Genomic DNA, 9,998 nt, shown 5'->3' with positions numbered 1-9,998 from the left:
AAATTAATTAATAATATTTTTGATTTGAATTATGATTTAAACATAGAAAAGCTCCAGACATTTTATGGGGTTTCACAAAACGTTCAAGCTCCTGCAAAGGTTCCACGAGTAAAAGAAGTTGGGAAACACTGCAGTAGATGTTAATAAATAATATGTTAAATTTCGATTTCAATTTTATCATTGTACACAAAAGATGATTTTGTACTTTAGAGACTGGTGAATTAGCTTTTTGTTTATAAATAATATAATTTTATTAGTATTATTAATTTTTCGATTAGGTAAGTTTAGCTTAATGGTCAGCAAAAAATCATATTATACAAGTCAAGGCCGCATGCATAGATATCGTTTAAAGTCTTTTGTTTAATAAAAATTTTTTAACGTTTCTATACGACTGTAAAATCGTGATAACCAGTGACTACGGTAACAAATATTAAATCACTTTAATTGCTCGTTCAATATTCTCCATAAAAGAAAGTACCTAAAAGGCTAAAACTAAAAAATCGATATTGATGCGGTACCCATCATTTCAAACTTGTCAGTATATTATAGGTAATACTCATACTTTATCATTCATCCATCAAACACGTATAATGTGTATTATTTGTTCGTTAAAAACTCGTTTAAAATTTTTTAAAAAATTAAGTGTATTTTATAGGTGCATTATTTTAAATATACAAAGATCATTTTTTAAGACACTTGATTTTTTTTTTTTTTTTTTTTTTTAGTGCATAACTAGATAATATGTAACTTATACGGCATTATTATCTATTATATTATTGAATTATAATATTATATTATTATAGGTCATGACACATGAGATGGGCAACTGGTAGCCCGCGTATTTTTTTTATTTGGCCCATGCTACATTTTCAAATTACTTTAAACAATTTTAACGTTTATCTATATTTTATTTTATTACCTATCTTTTTCAAAAAAACGTAGATATAAATTCTTATCTAGCATTGAACTACAGCTAAATAATTAAATGTCTAAATGTATATTTATAGAGGTAACAAAGTTAATAGATCCCTACTTATTTTCTTTTATCAGTTTAGTCGTATCCGTCGTCGTCGTGTCACGCTAGCCGTTGGTATTATTATTTTCTTATTTTGTAATGTTTCAAAAATGTCCGCTAAAAAGTATAAAAATGACGATGAAATAAAACTTTACAAATTCTCAAATCTCACAGTATAAATGTGGTAAATATAAATAAATAAATGTTAGCAAATTATAATGATCTTTTTTTTTACTTTCTATATTTCTGTCACGCTCATAAATGTAATTAGTCCTTTAAATGGGCTAAATTCCGAAATATGTTTTATAGCAAATTTTTTTTTATTTGATTATTATTTATTGTTTCTATTGGTGTTTACAACTGATTTGAATTATTAATCGTTTATAATATGAAACATTATATTTTTTTATATTGTAGACAAAAATAAAGTTACTACAAATATGTTGATATGCACATACATTTACCCAAAAATTCTGAGGGCTGAAACCCACCCAAGCCCGCTCTAGTTACGCCTATGGTCTCGTTAAATTTTAAAATAAAATAAATTGATCCTCTAGTAACCTATCATACCAAAATCAACAGTATTGTAACAATTTTTACTTCGTTAGTTTGTTGTATTTTAAGGGAAAAAAATATTTAAAAAATAATTAAAACCTTAATAAACACCGAAAATATGTTAATAGATTACAGTAGGTACTGACTGAACAAAAGTATAAGTTCTGTAAAAATTCCATTTTTAACGTCCATATTATTTGTATTTAGTGAAATATTATTCAAATATTTTACTGATGTAGTGATGTCTAAGATGAGAAACTTTTGAGGAGTAATATAATATATATGTATATTATAAATTTTAATACATGACACATAAATCATTCACAGTTATATTACTATATCTAATTCGTACAGTAGAAGGATACTAAAAGAAGAGATGTCTCAATATACCACCAACCAAATCTCACAATGAAATATGAATATTAAAATCTTCGAAATTAATTTACCTTCAACATAATATCTGTAAAATAAATAATTATAACATAATCATAATGAAATAAATCTAAATTGTAAAACATATGAAATTGTGAAACGAAATTTAAATTAGTCGTACATTAAAACTTAAATTAAAATAAAAACAAAACACTTCATTTCACTATTTTAACTATATCAGCATGACAGCATGAATGGACAATTGATGAAGTGTTCCTATGCTATAATTTAATATAGTTTAACGATATAATAATAGCGAGACCTAATACCTATCATTACTGGATTACACATCGATCTATAGATCTATAATCTATAATAAGTAATCTATACACTCACAAACAAAAAAAAAATAAAAATAAAAATAATGAAAAATTCACTCAATTTTATGTAGGTACTTGTGTAGGTAAAGGTAATATGAAAAATCAAATATTATTATGAAGAAAAATACTGCAAATTTTTCGTTTTAAAACGTACTTATTGCGTTGAATGTATACAGAGGTACGACTGTACGAGTCAATTGAAGTTTTGAAAGACAAAAAAAACAAAAGGAATTCTTACTTTTATACTCGTATTATATTCCCTATGAAGTCGTCAAAAAAAGCTTATAATAATGATATATAATAGTGGTGATGATATATCAAGCCACTGAACCGTGGACACGCACAATGTGATGCGAAAACAAAATATCTTCGTACACAATGTGTCTGAGGAATCATTTCACGACAATAGCACGCCACTGTTCAACGCCCGAGGCGAGTGTTATTATACATATACGTGTACCTATATACATTAATATTCTCAACACGTCTCAAACCATCATGCACTGCGATAGATACGCCCAAGCGTGGCCGCGCGCCCGTTCAAAGTTTTAAATAATATTGTTTGTGTTCCGACGAAGGAATTATTGTTTGGCATAAAATATTTTTGGCGTTTTAAAACAACAATACGAGTACACGGCATACGTCTAATTGACTTATTGAAATAATCATTAATAATAACTTTTATCGCGATATCTATACCGGAATTCCGTTCCGCGTAGGAAGTAGGTACACAAAACCAATTGTTTAGGCCAAATGTAGAAAAGTCAAATCGAAATATGTATATTATTTATTTTTTGAGTTTTTCTATCTTTTCCGTTCGTTAATACACATTATACAGTATTAGTATGCATATAATTATATACCTGTGATTTGCCATATGCTTGTTAAACTATATGTACAGCCTGTACAGATAAAGAACAGTTTTATCCACTACAGAGATATATTATATCCATAATAATATAATATACATTTATTTCCCAAGTCTTGAATTGTATTATAATACAATTATAATAGGTAAATGCGTGGCACCAGTTGAATCACAAACACCGGTGTGAATGTGTGATATGTCAAAACTCTCGAGATAACAACTGATAAGAGATGATTATTTTAAGTAGATATCCAGTAGGTATGTAAGGTACACATTACAATTTTTAAATAGTCCACCCCTCCTAGTTCGAGCTCCAGCTACGCTACTGATGTGACACGAATGAATGACAGAAACGAAACGCTTACGTATATGAATAATGTACACTGTTTCCGTATCCGAAGATGAAACTCTTAAAAATTATTTAAATTCAATAATTTATATCATTTTTTTTTTTCGACAAACCATTGTCTAATATTCTTTGTAGCTGTTCTAATGAAAACGAATCTATGTGTTTGCGGTTTCGTACTTGCACGTACGGCGTTCGCTGGCCAAATGAATATATTACGATGACAATTTTGACTGAAAGACAAATACATACATGATATAAATTAGTGGAATAATAGATTGACTCAGGATTGCATTGACGTTTTGCGTCGTGCTAACGTACTGTTTATCAAATGGACGAACCGTCAATATTTTTCATCGGGTTCATTATTTGACAATGAAAAACTACATAGGTACCTAGGAACATTATCTAGAATAACAAGTAACATCGTGGCAAATATGTCACAAAATATAAAAACGCAATCCAAATAAATCAATGAGTAATAGTTTTAATTTATGTTTATTTAATTATCCAAATAGAATGCGAGCTATTAGACCGCGTATACTCATTTTAAGAACAGACACACGATACTAATCATTGTTAAGGTCACAACTGTTGTTTGTTAATTAAAATGTTATACCATGTGCTATTACTATAGTACGTATAACTACAACAATATATTTAATGTAACCACATTGCAAGCCTTTATCAGAATAATTACGAGGGGTCTGTGAACTCCTTTTTTTTTTAATTATAGTGGATAAATCGACTATATTGATTAATTATAGAAAAACTCAAACTTTAATACCTATATTGGACATTATTGGGGGGAGGTGTATACAATGTGCACTATACACGTAAGTAAGTACGTAAACGTAACCCACCTCTTCCTTACACACTATTTTTTGTTTGATCCCGAAATATATAATAAATATATTATGTATGATAATAGTATAACACTATATTTTGTCCCCCCCCCCAACACGCCATTATAATTTCGTCAAAAACGCCATAGCATTACATAGTTTTTTTTTATTTAAGAGTAAAAAAGCATGAAAATTTAATACAATTCTGCTCAAAAGTAGATCTTACGGCTATTAAAATTTTTTTGAAAATACATAATTACTTACCATTTTTATGTGAGTTTAAAGTTAAAATTTTTAATAAATTGTCAAAATTACAAAAATTTACCAATCTTTTTTTAGTTAAAATTGTAACACATAACGCAGTAACGCATATACATGATATACACATAATTTGAAAATTGAATTCAAGATTCCTCATAAGTTTTTTTTTACTAAAAACACTTCCTGACTTCCTATATTATTATTTACTATACCTATACGGCTATACGATAAACATTTCAAAATATTTAGATAAATATAATTTCTTAATGTTTCTAAGTTATTTATAACTTACTTCAAACCTATACTATTGGTTATGTTTACACGCCATTCTACTGTGCATTGGTATTAACTTCTAAGTTATTAACAGTTAATAGTTATAAGAAGTTAAGTTGACAGAGTGTCTCCGCTCAAAATATTTTTTGCGCGACAATTTATCATTGAATTTAAATTTAACACATTCATTCTAGTGACGTATACTAGCTATAATTAATGAAAAGTTACACTCGACACCTATTACATATATCAGAACAACTTCTCCGATTATTTTTATACATTCAAGTTCATAACAATCAGTAAACAAAATAATTAGATTTACTTTTATACAAAAATTAATATTAATATATTAATAATTACTAAACAATAATAAAATATGTACTATCTAATACTCCAGATTTAAGATAAGCAGTAAATATAATATTTATTATTTATAATATAGGTTGTTATATAACTGATACGAAGCGTCAATAATTTATAATAATTATTATTACAATACGAGTACATTAATACATTACACCTATTAAATATTTAATGTAAAACTAAAAATCATCATACGGCGCGCGGCGCACTACACGAAAATTTCACCGAAGTAGTTGTACTTGAATTCTACGGGCCTATTATATTCACATAGACACATGCTATGTGTAATTTAATGTAAAATTTTAAATAACAATGTATTCAAAATGACAGTCGTAAAGGCGTATAAACAAGTGCAATGTATTCCTCATTCAATAACGAGAACTAGAAAATTCAATAAAATGAGAATACAATTGCAATTTGATCGTTTAGAATGGAAATTAGTTAAAAGCTTTTAAGGCCATGAAAACTAGACAATGATATATAATCTTTAGTATTCATAATTAAAACTATTAAGTAGGTAGATAAGATAAGTAGATATCTATATATATATATATATATATATATATATATATATATATATATATATATATATATATATATATGGATGTTTACCACTTATTAATTTTAAAGAGATAATGCAACCACTTCATTTAGAATATATGTGATTATACAAACATAATAATATACTGGTAAGTATTAAGACATATTACTGAAGATTTTTTTTGTAATTATTCGATTTGTAAAACATTGTGTTCTTGATTTCATTTTTTTTAGTTCAATTTTTATAACCTTCACCAAATGTTATAGAATTTTAATGTTATTCTCATTTTATAACCAAAACAAATTTAAATATTTTTTTATATATATATAAATTGATAGAAAACAAAATAAATCAGCATAAATAAAACTACGGTGGTCGTCATAACTCTAAAAAAAAATTCATCGTTCATTCCGCACAGTTATCCTAAAATCAAACCGTTCGATACCGCACACACTGTAACAGCGTGTTGTGTCAATAACACACAAATATAAAATATACGTATATAAAATTATATTTATTGTTTAGAGCCGTAGGTGGTAAGTATACCGCTACACCAGTTATCGTATTTAATCAAAATCATGAATTCATAAGAATATTTGAAAACATTAGGATATACATGATGTACATTTATTCTATAATCTAAGTATATTATTATCTACTATATAATACTAAACATAGGTACTTTATTTCATCTTATTATGTATTGAATTATTTTTAATTAACATTAAAATTATAAGTTCTCTGCAGATTGTATTAAATTATTTTTACAACAATTTGTTTAATAACGATAAATGTTTAATTTTTAATTGTCAATTAATTGTGTGTGGTTTTAAATTATTGATCTTCTAAATTTCCTTTTTTAATAATAGTATATAGAAACCATTTGTGCGGTATTGAACGATATAAAATATGCGGTTAAGTTATGATTAGGAAGTGTGCGGTTTTGAACGACGCTCTAAAACCATTATATATTTTATTTAAATTAAAACATTTTACTACTGTAATAACATTATAATTTATAATTAAGTATACCGTAAAAAATAATATATAGGTAAATGTTAACTAATAATTGCTGGTTTTCAATTGATCTACCTGTTCAGAAAACTTTAACCTACAGCCCGAGGACTTTTTCGAGATAATTTTCTCGCAAATATGAATTGAATTCGCATCGAGTTTAAAAATATTAATATTGTATCGTAAAAATCTACATTTTGAGATTTAATTTGTTTTTCTTTATACCTACCTATTTTACGTATAATACCTATACCGTTAACAATTATAACGCAAGACTTAAGAGATTTTTGCACGGAGATAAATATTTTTAAGCTGGTTTGAGTATATATATATATATATATATGTATAAGTGTCTAAATGTTAATTGTATGATGGGAATCGTGTTTTCTCTACAGGTGATTTCTGTTAGGTTTTTTAATGATACAGGTAGATACACTAAACAGTCTATACTATAGGTACTATATATACCTAGAGTGTATATTTACTTATAATGTATAGATATATTACCATAGTAGACTTAAAATCTTCGAAATATTGTAAAAAATATTAACATTTATCATTAAAGAATAAACAGTAGACCTGCCGTTTTTTTAACAAGTCACCCGTTGCAGATGATAGGTATTACAAAACTAAAACTATTTTTCACCAGACAAGGACCGCTAAGGCCATTATAGAAAATTACATGCGTGCCTCAGAATAATATTGTAATAGGTACAACATAATAAAATATTAAACCGGACCACTAAAATTATAATAATTAAGCACCAATATAATTGCAGTGATTTCTCTATTTTTTACTTTTTCTTTAACTTTAATGATATAAATGTTTTTTATCAGACAGATTTGAATTAAAATTTGTATTTGATTAAATGTATTCAGAGTGATTCACCAAGCATTCTCGCCCCCTTTTTTCTTCTTTAATAACACAGCTATTCAAAATGTGATCTTTGAAATTTTTAAATATACATAAAGTCTATATTTTCAAATTATTGAAATTGTTTGTAAACAACTAACAGTTTACGGAGCGTTAAATCGTAACCGGCACATAACCGATGATTGTAATACCGGGTCATACTCATCAGAAAAATAGAAGTTTATATCACCACAATAATACACTTTAAGTACCTAGTACAACACTACAACAAATCCCAAGAATTTGAAATTATGATCTTTAAGCATTCCTACTTAATAAAAATTCTAAATATCATAATTAGAATAAATGCATTATTTAATGAAAAAATGGCGATAAGCATGCTAACTAATATATTATATACATTTTACAAACGTATACCTTGTATGGTAATTAATAGAGATCACAATATCATAATATATGATTCGTATGTGCCTATAATATACCTAGCTATCTCAAGTTTTAAGTTTGATGGTTTTAACAAATATTTTAACATTTTATATTTTTAATTAAGATACGTCTGTATAAGCACCTCGTAAGGTTAGATATAGACACTATGTTAGGTACTTACCTAATATATTTTATATTAAATAATATACGTAACAATATGTGAATGATACGCTTTTACTAAAAACTCAAAATAAAATAGTTTTAAATAATTTATTTTTATTTTTTATTTTTAAATATTCTAATAAAAATTTTAAAAAAATATGATTATACCTACTTAAATAGTAAAAGGTTTTAGTACGTTTGTTTAACCTCAATTTACCATACACAACTCTACATATTACACATTTATACATAATATAACTTATTATGACAAAAACATAATATATATTTGTCGATTTATATAGACATCTTGAGTAAAAAAAAATTGTTTAAACTCGTAATATAGGTGAGTATTAATATGTATTTATGCATATTACTAAAAATAAATTGTATATAAGCTATATACTTACACAAGAAATAATAAATCGATTTTCATCGTATAGTTATTATTCAAATATTATGTACAAATATAATTTTCCTAAATAAACTTTAAAAAAAAAGTTATGAATGTTTAATGTTGGCATGTTTTTTGGCGATAACTCAAAAACGATTCTACTCCTCGAATGTCCCACTATACATACAACTTGTAATTCTTTTTAAAACATTAAGACATTTTTAGGTTTTTAAAAACAAATCAAACATTCTAAAACTGTTGATGAAGTCGTTTTTAACCTACGAGTATATTATTATTTGTTTTATTCTATAATTAAAATCAAAAGCCACAGCTCTATATTTATATATATATGTTACCGGCAATATAGACAATTCAGGTATTTTGCAAACTACCTAGGCTTTATGCATATTGCTGACCCATTTTAGGCAATATAAATAAAACATATAATGTTTAATATTATTTTACATATAACCTAGGTATTTTATAAAATACCTAGGCATTATGTAAAATGCCAATTTCTTTTTAGGCAAAGTAACAAACAATTTTTCATAATCTGTTAAAACATTATATTAATTTTTAATTTTTATCTATTACTATATTTTCATACATTGATATTATTATTATTATTGTATTATATTATTTTATTAAGTAATATTATTTATACATTTTACTTAAACTAATAGCTACTTATTACAACATGTTGTAGAAAAATGACATTTTGAAGTGCACAAAACATTATTTTTAAGGCAAATGCACTTTTTATTTTGGCACTTGGTCTTTAGGCTCTTTTTTCTTACGTCCAGTTTTAAGTTCTGCAATAATTTCTATCAATTCGTTATATTTTTCATCAGACAAAAAACTAGTATTATTAGCCAAATTTTTACGGTTTTTATGTAGTTCGTTATAAAAATTTGACTTCATATTAATCGTATCCATAATAATGCCACACTGCTACGAGAAACGAGAATGACGATAAAATAATAAAAGTAAGAATGTTCAATTTAGTTCACACCGCGACGAGATACGAAAATGACGATAAAATAATAAAAATATGTTCAATATAGTTCGTCAGAATTATTATTTTTATAGTAGGGTATGAATCTGATGCAATAAAGATTAAGATTCTTATCTTTATTGTGTCAAATCATCACGCGGCGGCCGGCACACGCATTTACAATAAACGATAAGTAAAGTCGTTGGTGAATACTGAATAGGTAAAGCGCAGATTTCTATGCAATTGCATATTTTTTTCTTTTCACATTTTTGGATTTTTGTCAGTTATCTTTATAAATTATAATAGATTGATTGAAAA

Source organism: Rhopalosiphum padi, chromosome 3 (assembly GCF_020882245.1).
Source record: "Rhopalosiphum padi isolate XX-2018 chromosome 3, ASM2088224v1, whole genome shotgun sequence".
In the NCBI taxonomy this organism is placed as follows: domain Eukaryota; kingdom Metazoa; phylum Arthropoda; class Insecta; order Hemiptera; family Aphididae; genus Rhopalosiphum; species Rhopalosiphum padi.
The sequence above is the reverse complement of the archived record's forward strand: the minus strand, read 5'-3'. Positions refer to the sequence as shown.